The sequence below is a fragment of the Hemitrygon akajei genome, unplaced genomic scaffold (genome assembly GCF_048418815.1).
Source record: "Hemitrygon akajei unplaced genomic scaffold, sHemAka1.3 Scf000094, whole genome shotgun sequence".
Lineage (NCBI taxonomy): Eukaryota > Metazoa > Chordata > Chondrichthyes > Myliobatiformes > Dasyatidae > Hemitrygon > Hemitrygon akajei.
This window is the reverse complement of record NW_027331980.1, coordinates 230,978-244,627: the sequence shown is the minus strand read 5'-3', so window position 1 is coordinate 244,627 and position 13,650 is coordinate 230,978. Positions and strand designations below refer to the sequence as shown.

Genomic DNA, 13,650 nt, shown 5'->3' with positions numbered 1-13,650 from the left:
TCCACCGGCTTTCCGCCGACGATCAGCATCAACACGGAACGTAAAGTAAAAGCACCGACTATCTGGAAACTGCGCATGCGCAATATGAGCTCCCCTTCTTCAGAGCTGTGATGGGCCAGGTGGGGCGAGGGAGCAGAAACAAACCCGTAGATGCTGCAGCTCCGCAGTAAAACGGCTCACGTGACCGATTGTTGAATCTCCATGTCAATCAAACAAACATGGTTGCCGAATTCAAACATCTGGAGGAAGACTTAACCAAACTGTATGAATTTTGGAAATGAATTGAATTGACTTTGTTTCTTGAAACCTTCACATACATGATGAGTAAAAACCTTTATGTTACGTCTCCATCTAAATGTGCAACGTGCAATCATAGTAATTTAAAATAATTTATATTAAATAAACAGTCAATGTAACACAGAGTACTCTCAAGTCAGGAAAAGTTCATGAGTCTATTGGCCTGGTAGAATAAGCTGTCTCGGTGCATGTTGGTCCTGGCTTCTATCCTGTGGCATCGTTTCCCGGATGGTGGTAGCTGGAATAGATTGTGATTGGAATGACTTGTGTTCCCAAAGACCTACACACCCTTTTTGCACTCCTGACATTGTAAATGTCATGAATTGGTGGAAGAGTTGGAAGAGGTGCTGTTGTGCCTTTTCACCACACATCTGGTGTGTACAGACCACGTGAGGTCCTCGGGGAGGTGGATGCCGGGGAACCTGAAACAGTTTACCCTCTTAACCCCAGATCCATTGATGTCAATAGGGGTTTTCCCGTCTCCATTTCTCCTGTAATCCATAACCAACTCCGTTACTTTTGCGACATTGAGGGAGTGATTATTTTCTTGACAACATTGTGTCAGAGAGATGACTTCTTCCCTGTAGGTCACCTCGTTATTGATTGAGATAAGGCCAATCGTATCGTCGTCAAATTTAATGAGCAGATTGGAACAGTGGGTAGCGATACAGTCAAGGGTATACAGAGAGCAGAGGAGGGGACTCAGTACGCAGCCCGGAGGGGCTCCTGCATTGAGAGTCAGAGAGTTGGAGTTGAGGGAACCCTGTCTCACAACCAGTTGACGGTCTGACAGGAAGCGCAGCACCCAGCTGCACAAGGCGTGGCTGAAGGCCAAGATTTCTGAGCTTCTTGTCGAGCCTGGATGGAACTATGCTGTTCAATGTAGTACTGTAGTCCCAGAACAGCATTCTCACATAAGCATCCTTCTTCTCCAGATGTGTAAGAACAGAGGAATGGAAGAGTTCAACTTTCCCATAGATAGGGTCATACATCGGGAAACATTGACTGCACTTCGGCAGGTCGTAACAGTGGAATGGAGTGAAAAAACAAATGCAAGCCCATAATGGGAGGACGTGACAGATCTGGATGCCAGCGCCTTGTCTGACCGAACGAGAGCTGAAAGATGGGTCTCGTCTCGGCACTGCCGCCTCATTTTCCCCGCCCCGGTTAATCTCAGGCGGTTCGTTGTGAAGGTTCTACAACACAGACTGACATCTGAAGATCATAAGATATAGGAGCATAAGTAGGCCATCGGCCCATCGTGTCTGCCCCACCATTCAAACATGGGCTGATCCAATTCTTCCAGATTTCCCACTCCCCTACCTTCACCCCATTCCGTTTGATGCCCAGAGACTTTGTCCAGGAAGCGAGGCGCGACCGCCATTTCGGTCTCCCGCACTTGCGTCGGGCCTCAAATCTCACCGCATTATTCACGCAACCTTTACCGATCTCTCCCTCGGCTCAGTAAAGCAATACGACGGGCATTGATTGCGGGAATCAAACACGCAACTCCTTCAGATCGCCGGTAAAGTGTGATCACGTGACCGATGGGCGTGACTCTCCTGACAAGTTCCGAATCAGGGTTAATATCACCGGCATAGTTCAGGAAATATTTTGACTTTACGGCAGCAATACAATGTAAAGCATTGTCAACTGAATTTCTAATGTGTGTGTGTGTGTGTGTGTGTGTGTGTGTGTGTGTGTGTGTGTGTGTGTGTGTGTGTGTGTGTGTGTGTGTGTGTGTGTGTGTGTGTGTGTGTGTGTGTCTGTTAAAATAAATAAGTGCAAAATTTAAATGAAAAAGTAATATTTCGATGAGCCATTTTAATCGTTTGTAAATATTAGAGAGCCTGGGTTGCTTATTCAGATATTCTGCAAGGAGGTTTAAATGTACAGTACACAGTGTGTCCATTACACTGTAAATGGACTCACACTTAACCCAGGAACTCTGCACACGGCCCCTTAGGCGCTGCCCGGCACACCTGCAGCATTTCTACATTATTTCGTATTTACAGCAACTACATTTTTATTTTCCATTCCGTACCTTTCCCCATCCCACCTCCTTCGTCTCACACAATCACAGGTTTGATCCCCATACCATTCCAAAAGACAATTTGCACCCAGAACTGAAATGAGTCATCTGATCACTTCAGTGTCTATAATCATTGACTTCCTTTCGCATTCCCCCGGCCTCACTGATCAGTGGAACATAAAAATCACCAATTGAGAAACAGCAGGAGGTGGCCATTCCGCCCCTCTAACCGTCAAAAAGATGACGGCTGCTTTCGCATCGCAGCCATATATTTCTAACAGATCCACATTTACTCGATCCCTTTGGTGTCTGCACATCTGCCGAGCTCTGATTTTTTTTTTTTTGTGAGAACGATCACTGAGTCTTCACCAACCTCTGCGGTGGGGATTTACAGACACTCACCACCCTCGGAGTGGAGACGTTTCCCCTCATCTCAGTCCCGGACAGTTCACCCCCTTTTTCAAAGAATGGGATCCCTGGTTCAACCCTTAATGATGTTGTCCATTTCAATGTGTTCACCTCTCAGTCCTCGATTCTCTAACCGTTTTACACAGTGCTGTATCCTGCCTGACTAAAGACGCATGCCTTGTGTGGAATAGATTAAAACTGACTATCATCTGCTGATTTTGTCAGCTCAGTGTTTCTCTGCCACACACGCCTATTCATTGTTTCCTCCATCTGGGTTTATTGTTTTTTTTTTACTATTTTCAATTTATTATTGTCACATGTACTGAGATGCGTTTCTTTCCATAAACGTCCAATGAGTACACATTTTACGGGGTAGAACAAGGTATATCAATAACAATAAAAGGTGTAACATTCACAGAGCAGGTAATGTGCATCTAAACAAATAGGTGTAAGTTCATAACGAGGGAGATTGTGGGGGAAAATTCATTCTGATCGGACTATGGCAGCATTTGATAGTCTTATTGGAGCGGGACAGAATCTGTTACTGAACCTGGTGGCTGGGCTTTCAGTCTTCTGTATCATCGGCCCGATAGATGGTGTCAGTGGAGGTGGTGGGGGGAAAGAGAATTAACGGCGTGGGTCGGCCTTTGATTATGGTGGCCGCTTTACCGAGCTGAGCTGGTTCCACAACTCTGCGGTATTCTGCGGTCAGATGCAGAGCAACTGCCGTACAGAGCCATATTATAGACAATAGACAATAGGTGCAGAAGTAGACCATTCGGCCCTTCGAGCCTGCACAGCCATTCTGAGATCATGGCTGATCATCTACTATCAATACCCGGTTCCTGCCTTGTTCCCATATCCCTTGATTCCGCTGTCCATAAGATACCTATCTAGCTCCTTCTTGAAAGCATCCAGAGAATTGGCCTCTACTGCCTTCTGCGGCAGTGCATTCCATACCCCCACAACTCTATGGGAGAAGAAGTTTTTCCTTAACTCTATCCTAAATGACTTACCCTTATTCTTAAACCATGCCCTCTGGTACTGGACTCTCCCAGCATCTGGAACATATTTCCTGCATCTATCTTGTTCAATCTCTTAATAATCTTATATGTTGCAATCAGATCCCCTCTCAAACTCCTTAATTTCAGCGTGTACAAGCCCAGTCTCTCTAACATCTCTGTGTATGACAGTCCGGACATCCCAGGAATTAACCTTGTGAATCTATGCTGCACTTCCTCTACAGTCAGGATGTCCATCCTTAACCCTGGAGACCAAAACTGTACACAATACTCCAGGTGTGGTCTCACCAGGGCCCTGTACAAATGCAAAAGGATTTCCTTGCTCTTGTACTCAATTCCCTTTGTGATAAAGGCCAACATTCCATTAGCCTTCTTCACTGCCTGCTGCACTTGCTCATTCACCTTCAGTGACTGATGAACAAGGACTCCTAGATCTCTTTGTATTTCTCCCTTACCTAAATCTACACCGTTCAGATAATAATCTGCCTTCCTGTTCTTACTCCCAAAGTAGATAACCTCACACTTATTCACATTAAACGTCATCTGCCAAGTATCTGCCCACTCACCCAGCCTATCCAAGTCACCCTGAATTCTCCTAACATCCTCATCACATGCCACACTGCCACCCAGCATAGTATCATCAGCAAACATGCTGATGTTATTCTCAATTCTTCATCTAAATCGTTGATGTAAATCGTAACCGGCTGTGGTTCCAATACCGAGCCCTGAGGCACCCCACTAGTCACCACCTGCCATACCGAGAAACACCCATTTATCGCTACACTTTGCTTTCTATCTGCCATCAGTTTTCTATCCATGTCAATATCTTCCCTCCCAATGCCAGGAGCTCTGATTTTACCCACCAATCTCCTATGTGGGACCTTACCAAATGCCTTCTGAAAATCGAGGTACACTACATCCACTGGATCTCCCTTGTCTAACTTCCTGGTTACATCCTCGAAAAACTCCAATAGATTAGTCAAGCATGATTTGCCCATGGTAAATCCATTCTGGCTCGGCCCAATCCTCTCACTGATATCTAGATATGCCACTATTTCATCTTTAATAATGGACTCTAGCATCTTCCCCACTACTGATGTTAGGCTGACAGGTTGACAGTTCTCTGTTTTCTCCCTCCCTCCTTTCTTAAAAAGTGGGATAATATTAGCCATTCTCCAATCCTCAAGAACATTGGAAAATGATTACCAATGCATCCGCAATTTCCAGAGCCACCTCCTTTAGTACCCTAGGATCCAGACCATCTGGACCTGGGGATTTGTCAGCCTTCAGTCCCATCAGTCTACACATCACCGTTTCCTTCCTAATGTCAATCTGTTTCATTTCCTCTGTTACCCTATGTCCTTGGCCCATCCATACATCTGGGAGATTGATTGTGTCTTCCCTAGTGAAGACAGATCTAAAGTACTTATTAAATTCTTCTGCCATTTCTCTGTTTCCCATAACAATTTCACCCAATTCATTCTTCAAGGGCCCAACATTGTTCTTAACTATCTTCTTTCTCTTCACATACCTAAAATTCTCCTTTATATTCCTGGCTAGCTTGCGTTCATACCTCATTTTTTTCTCCCCGTATTGCCTTTTTAGTTAAGTTCTGTTGTTCCTTAAAAATTTCCCAATCATCTGTCCTCCCACTCACCTTAGCTCAGTCATACTTCTTTTTCTTTAATGCTATCGAAACTTTGACTCCCTTTGTCAATCATTGTGGCCCCATTTCCCCCCCCCTTTGAATCTTTCCTTCTCCGGGGGATAACTTGATCTTGCACCTTTTGCATTATTCCCAGGAATACCTGCCATTGCTCTTCCACTGTCTTTTCGGCTAGGATATCCGTCCATTTAACTTTGGACAGTCCCTACCTCATGGCTCCATCGTCTCCTATGTTCAACGGCAACACTGACACCTACGATCTGCCCTTATCCTTCTCAAATTGCATATAAAAACTTATCATATTATGGTCACTACCTCCTAATGGCTCCTTTACTTCAAGACCGCTTAACAAACCTTGTTCCTTACACAACACTAAATCCAGAATAGTCTTGTCCCTGGTTGGCTCTCGTACAAGCTGTTCCAAGAATGCATCGTGTAGGCACTCTACAAACTCCCTATCCAGGGGTCCAGCACCTACCTGATTCTCCCAGTTCACCTGCATGTTGAAATCCCCCATAACTACTGCGACATTACCTTTGCCACATGCCAATGTTAAATCCCTATTTAACTTGCACCCAATATCCAAACAACTGTTTGGGGGCCTGTAGACAACACCCATTAGGGTCTTTTTGCCCTTACTGTTCCTCAGTTCTATCCACACAGACTCTACTTCTCCTGATCCTATATCCCCCCTTGCAAAGGACTGAATCTCATTCCTCACCAACAGGGCCACCCCACCCCCTCTGCCCACATTTCTTTCCCTACGATAGCACGTATACCCTTGTACATTCATTTCCCAGGTCTGATCTCCCTGCAGCCGTGTCTCCATTATCCCAACAACATCATAGTTACCCATTCGCACCTGAGTTTCAAGCTCATCCGCCTTATTTCGGACACTTCGTGCATTCAGATATAGAGTTTTTAGCCCATTTCTCCTCTCTCTGTTTAAATCGCTGCCTATTGTGCTTAACCCAGCTCCCCGAACTCCCATCGTGCTATACGCCCCTTGAATTTTGTTGTCCTTCCTAAATTTACTTATTCTTTCTGCACATTTAACTCCATGTTCCGTCAGATCATCACTCTGTACATGTGTCCTCCTTATCACTTGTTCCGCCTCACCTTTCTCTACTACACACTTAATATTCCTGAACCGTGTAGTCCCCACCTGTCCTTTATTCTTCATCTCGCTATCCTCTCTCACATTCTGGATCCCTGCCCCCAGCAAATTTAGTTTAAAACCCCCGGAGCAGCACGAGCGAACTTTCCTGCAAGAATGTTAGTACCGCTCCAGTTCAGGTGTGAATCGTTCCGTCGGAACAGATCCCACCTTCCTTTGAACAAAGCCCAATTATCTAAAAACTTGAAGCCCTCCCTCATGCACCATTCTCTCAGCCACGTATTAATCTGTATACTCCTTCTTTTCCTTGCCTCACTCGCACGTGGCACAGGTAGCAATCCTGAGATTGTTACCCTGGAGATCCTGCCCTTCAGCTTCGCACCTAACTCCCTGAACTCACTAAGCAGGAACGGCTCACTCATCCTACCCACATCGTTGGTCCCTAAATGAACCACAACATCTGGGTTCTTGCCCTCCCTCTCGAGAATAACCTGCACCCGATCTGAGATGTCCCGGACCCCGGCACCAGGGAGGCAACATACCATCCGAGACTCCCGATCTTCCCCACAATATCTCCTGTCTGCCCCCCTGACTATAGAATCCCCTGTCACTACCGCTCACTTCTCTTCCCTCCTCCTCTTTCTAGTCGAGGGTCCAACCTGAGTGCCAGAGACAGGACAACTGAAACTTGTTCCTTGTAGGTCATCACCACCAACCGTATCCAAAACGGTATACTTATTGTTGATGGGAACGGCCACAGGGGTGCTCTGCTCTCTCTGTCTGCTCCCCCTGTCTTTCTTGACTGTCACCCATATATTGCACCCATATACGTGTAATATTGAATCTTTCTACGTTTCCCTGTTATGAAACTGTCCATCCCAAGAACATGCCGGTGAGATTCTTCAGAGCGTTTGTACTGGGCCTTCTATCCCGATATTGCGATATGGAAAGCTGCGTGTGGCGCGTCAGTCGATGCTGAAACGAGCCGAGTACATTTGTAATAACACATCTCTGTTCTTGTACACAGTGTCTCATGCTATTAAAGGAAGCATGTAGTTTACTTTAGATGGAAATGTTGTATTGGTGATTATTCGATCAGTGGCTCTGGGATTCGGTGGTATCCAGGAGGCCGTTCTGTTCTCACTCCGGTTTGGGCAAATAAACACGGAGGAAATGCCACGCACATTCTGACCTATTGTTACATATGGAGATCTACGGGCTTAACGGCTAGAAATGCTTGTGGCTTCAGGCTAGCAGAGACCCGCTTTCACTGGCTTATGTTCTAACCACACCCGGCTTTCCAAAATGCATTAAAGTCGTTTGAGTCGGTTGATGAAAGTTCGGCGTGGAGAATAGAGGTGGGTGGGGGGAATTTTTTCACTGAGAAGGACAGTTCAATATTCATACAATCAGGTTGTATGGTACCCAGATAGAATATAAGGTGTTGTTTCTACACCCTGAGGGTGGTCTCGTCTTGGCACAAGGGGTGGCCACATATCGAGAGAGGATACGGCTACACCAGCATGTCTCCAGCAGCTAAGCTGAACACATTTGATCACGATCTTATTACCGTGAGGGGTCCTGTCTAACACGATTGCTTGCCATGTTTCCCTCAGGGTAGCAGAAACAAAATGTAAAGTTACAAAATAGATAATGCCGGGAACGCAGTACATCAGACTACAGGAGAAATGGTGGAAGACCCAATATCAGAACTGGAACTGCCCAAGATGCTGAATGGTTCCAGTATTCACTCTTTTTTTCAACTTTAAATTTCCGCCAACAGCAGTTTTTATTTATATTTAATGCACAGATAGCAGCTGTATGCTAAATGATTGGGACAACCCAATATGATTGGGACACCCTCACCCCAACCAGTTTGTTAGTTCTGAGTTCATTCAGACCCTGGTGTAATACATCCCACACAGTCAATGCTCACAGCATCCATTCCTCCCACTATCATTTTGTTGCATTTGCTCCTGAGGCAACTGTCTCTACCCTGAGAGGCGGCGACCACAGAACAATAAAATGTGCAACACCTCTTGCTGCTCTGGCGGGCCGTTACCATGGACACCAAGAAGTGGGTCACCAAAAGTAACTGAGAAAGGAAATAACAAACTCAATATTAAATGTTACGAATTACATTATGGCAGGGTTCAACACTCCAGCAATTTTGTAACGGTGAGACTGAAATTGTAATGCCTGCTTTTACCCTGCCTCGAGCTGTATTCAATTAGACCTCTGGTAGTTCTTGCTCACAAAAGTAAAAAAAAAACAACAACAACAATAACACAAGAATAAGAAACAACTGAAACAACGATACCTGGAAAATTCAATGACGTAAACGTTGAAAGAGAACACTTTACAATGAAGACGTAGGCAGAAGAAAAAATTCTGATTCTTGTCATTCAGGTATCCTAAAATGCCGAAGCTAGAACGAACGGTAATAAATTTGGCATATGCCCTTTGCCCCTTACTAAACTTTATCAATGCATCATGGAAAGTATCCGATCGGGTTACTTCCCGCCTTCGTACGGCTACTGCCCTGACCATCACTACATGAAACATCAAACAACTGTGGACACAACTGAGCACAACATAGGAACAGGCCGTCCCTCCCTGGACTGTCTCCATATTTCCCGCTGCTTCAGCAAAGCTGGCAACATAATTAGTTTCCCACAAACCTAGACATTCTCAACTCTCACCCACCCATCTGGTCGAAGATAAAAAACAAAAAGAAAACATACCATTAGGCTCAAGGACGGCTTCCATTTTGTTGGTACATCAAATTGAATATCTCAAATATGAAAAGACACAGCTGAACAAGATGGACTCTTCTCCTCACTCTCTAACTCCATCTGAACTTGCACCGTATGTCTACCTGCACCGCCCTTTCACTGTAACCTTAATATTTATTTTTTTACACTCTGTTTGTAATGTATTGATTTCTCTGGACGGTGTGCGAGACAAGTTTTTCAATTTAACTCGGGACGTGGCAATAATAAACGATTCCCACTTTTGTTGTGCAGAAATATTATACAGACTGATCTTCTGCTCTGGAACAGAGCAGAGCAGAGCTTCGGCATTTTAGGATACCTGAATGACAAGAATCAGAATTTTTTCTTCTGCCTACGTCTTCATTGTAAAGTGTTCTCTTTCAACGTTTACGTCATTGAATTTTCCAGGTATCGTTGTTTCAGTTGTTTCTTATTCTTGTGTTATTGTTGTTGTTTTTTTTTTACTTTTGTGAGCAAGAACTACCAGAGGTCTAATTGAATACAGCTCGAGGCAGGGTAAAAGCAGGCATTACAATTTCAGTCTCACTGTTACAAAATTGCTGGAGTGTTGAACCCTGTCATAATGTAATTCGTAACATTTAATATTGAGTTTGTTATTTCCTTTCTCAGTTACTTTTGGTGACCCAGCTCTGGAGTGAGACTTCACGAATGTGTATAAACATTTGAGGAACTCAAATATATGAAATACTTTTTTTCTCGCATTAATATGGTTAATACCCGGAAACATTGATATGGATCTTACTAGCCATTCTCATCTCTCATCTACCCATCTGGGCGAGGATTAAAAAAAACAGAAAACATACCGCTAGGCTCAAGGATGGCTTCCAATTTGCTGTTATATTAAATTAAATGTCCCCAGTATGATAAGACACATACACTCTCGAGCTCACTCTCTAACTCCATGTGACCTTGCACTATATGTCTACCTGCACCACACTTTCTCTGTAACCATAATGCTTTTCGTACTCTGCTATTCTTTTACTTTCGATCACCGCAATGTACTGTTGTAATATGTTGATCTCGATCGATGGGATGCCAAACAAGTTTTTCAATTTACCTCGCTACAAGACAATAATAAACGATTCCCACTTTCATTGTGTAGAATTATTATACAGACTGAGCTTCTGCACTGGAACATCTGCAGCGAGACTTGACCAATGTGTACAAACTTTTGAGAAACTCACCTATATGGAATATGCTTAATTCTCACATTAATTGGGTCATATACCCAGAAACATTGGCTGCAGTTCGGCAAGCCGTAACAGGGTAACGGAATCAAGAAAAAAAATGCCCAGACAAAATGAGGGGACGTCACAAATATGGATCTTACTGCTTTGTCTGAACTGAAGTAAGGTTAAACTGCTCATACACGTGGGGTAGTGTCTCAAAGGTGTGAGTAAAGCCTTTGGCATTCTGTGTCTGCAAGAACACAACAGATCGAATGGTCAATTATGGATCCAGGTGAAGTTTGGATACGCTACCGGGCCGGGTGATGGAGATAAAATTCCCCAGCAACAACTCTATAGATGGGATCTATAGATCGTTGCCTCATCCCGCTCCGGGGACTAGAACAGCAGAGTTGTGTGTAGGCTCAGTTCAAGCGTTCCGTGTGAAAGTCCAAAATCCGGGTCGACTGGGCTAGGTTTTATCCAGCAACCAGAGCCGAAACCGCTTGATCTGGTGCGTTAACGGGACTCTATACCCTACATCAGACTTCATCACTCTGGACTGGCCTCAATACTCACCGATGGGAACTTTCCCCGCAGACAGTAAATCTTCCCCCGGTTCCCTGCCGACGATCAGCATCAACGGAAAGGAAAGCACGGAGTATCCAGAGACTGGGCATGCGCAACATGAGTTCCCCGTCATCAGAGCTGTGGAGGATGGGCGGAAGCAAACCCGCAGATGACGCAGTTCCGCAGTAAAGAGGCTCACATGACCGAGTGGTGAATTTCCATGTCAATCAAACAAACTGGGTTGCCGATTTGAAACTTCTGGAGGAAGGCTGAACTGAACTGTACATTTTTTTTTAAATGAAATGAATTGAATTGAGTTTGTTTCTTACATCCTTCACGTACATGAGGAGTAAAAATCTTTTTGTTCCATCTCCATCCAAATGCGCAACGTGCAATCACAGTAATTTAAAACAACTTATAATAAATAGAACAGTCAATGTAACACAGAGTACACTCAAATCAACGTGAGTTCATGAGTCTGATGGCCTGGTGATAGAAGCTGTCCCGGAGCCTATTGGTCCTGGCTTCTATGCTGTGGTACCACTTCCAGTATTGTAGCAGCTGGAAAAGTTTATGGTTGGAATGGCTTCGGTTCCCAAAGACCTACACGCCCGTTTTACACTCCTGACCTTGTAAATGTCCTGAATTGCTGGAAGAGTTGGAAGAGGTGCTGTTGTGCCTTTTCACCACACATCTGGTGTGTACAGATCACGTGAGGTCCTCGGTGTGGTGATGCCGAGAAATTTGAAGCTGTTTACCCTCTCAACCAGAGATCCATTGATATTAATAGGGGTTATCCCGTCTCCATTTCTCCTGTGATCCACAACTAACTCTTTTACTTTTGCAACATTGAGGGACAGTTTGTTTTCTTGATACCACTGTGTCAGAGAGATGACTTCTTCCCTGCAGGTCACCTCGTTATTGTTTGAGATAAGGCCAATCAATGTACTGTCGTCGGCAAATTTAATTAGCAGATTGGAACTGTGGGTAGCGATACAGTCATGAGGACACAGGGAGTAAAGGAGGGGACGCAGTACGCTGCCCTGAGGGGCTCCTGTATAGAGAGTCAGAGAGCTGGAGGTGCCTCTTACAACCAGCTGGCGATCTGTAAGGATGACGGCCAAGACCTCTGAGCTTCTTGTCGAGCCTGGATGTAACCATGGTGTTGAATCAGCATTCAGCTCTACTGTAGTCACAGAACAGCATTCTCACATAAGCAGAAGTGTAAGCACAGAGGAATGGAAGAGTTCAACTCTCTCATAAATAGGGTCATACATCGGGAAACATTGACTACACTTCAGCGGGTCGTAACAGTGGAATGGAGTGAAAAACAAATCCACCCCCATAATGGGAGGACGTGACAAATCTGGATGTCAGCGCCTTGTCTGAACGAACGAGAGCTGAAAGATGGGTCCCGTTCCGGCAAAGCCGCCTCATTTTTTCCCCGCTCCAGTTCATCTCAGGCGGTTCGCTGTGAAGGTCCCAAAACACAGACTGACGCCGTAAGACCATAAGGTATAGGAGCATAAGTAGGCCATTCGGCCCACAGAGTCTGCTCCACCATTCAATCCTGGGCTGATCCAATTCTTCCAGTCTTCCCACTCCCCTGCCTTCACCCCATACCGTTTGATGCCCACAGGCTTTGTCCAGGAAAGTCAAGGCGCGTCCGCCAATTCGGGGACGTTAATGTCCCAAAATAAGACCTCCCCGTTTGCGGCCGGCCTCAATTTTCACCGCATTCTTCACGCCGTATTTACCGATCCCTCCCTCGGCTCAGTAAAGCAATGCGGCGGGCATTGATTGCGGGAATCAAACACGCAACTCCTTCAGATCTCCGGTAAAGTGTGATTGCGTGATCGAATGGCGGGATTCTCCTGACAACTTCCGAATCAGGGTTAATATCACCGGCATAGTTCAGGAAATATGTTGTCTTTAGGACAGCAATACAAAGTAAAGCATTATAAACTGTTTTTGGTTTGTATATAGATATATAGATAGATATATACATATATATATATATATACATATATATCTGTGTGTGTGTGTGTGTGTGTGAGAGAGAGAGAGAGAGAGAGAGAGTGTGAGTGTTTGCGTGTTCATGTATGTGTGTGTGTGCATTGTATGCGTTTTGGTGTCTGTATCAGTTCTTTCTGAGCATTTTGCTTTCACAATCATCTGTGCTTTTGTCTGTGACTCTGTTTGTGTCTGGTTCTGTGTGTGTGTGCGTGCTATTGTGAGTTAAAATAAATAAGTGCAAAATTTAAATTAAAGAGTAATAAATCAATTGGCCATTTTAATTGTGTGTAAATATTAGAGAGCCTGGGTTGCTTATTAAAATATTCTGCAAGGACGTTTAAGTGCACTGTACACAGTTTTCAGAAGCCTGGATAAATGGAAACCTTTTAAATCTCGGTGAGATACGGTCATAAACTGGGAAATATTGGCCGCAGTTCGGCAAAGGAGTGCGGGAAAAAATGCCCACCTGCAAGGACTGGACGTGACAAATATGGATCGCAATGCTATGTCTGAACGTGCGACGGATTAGATTACACATAACAAGAATCAAGCCCGCAGGGG

General features: G+C 44.8%; 1 protein-coding gene across 1 annotated transcript in view; it reads right to left on the bottom strand.

Annotated features, from left to right (window-relative positions):
• LOC140722946 (NACHT, LRR and PYD domains-containing protein 3-like) overlaps positions 1-11,098 on the bottom strand; it is a 44,272-nt gene extending 33,174 nt beyond the window's left edge. Inside the window, exon 1 of the mRNA XM_073037574.1 lies at positions 11,083-11,098. The gene's annotated coding sequence lies outside the window, so the exon portion shown is untranslated. The remainder of the gene's footprint in view (positions 1-11,082) is intronic.
• Between the last annotated feature and the right edge of the window lie 2,552 nt (positions 11,099-13,650).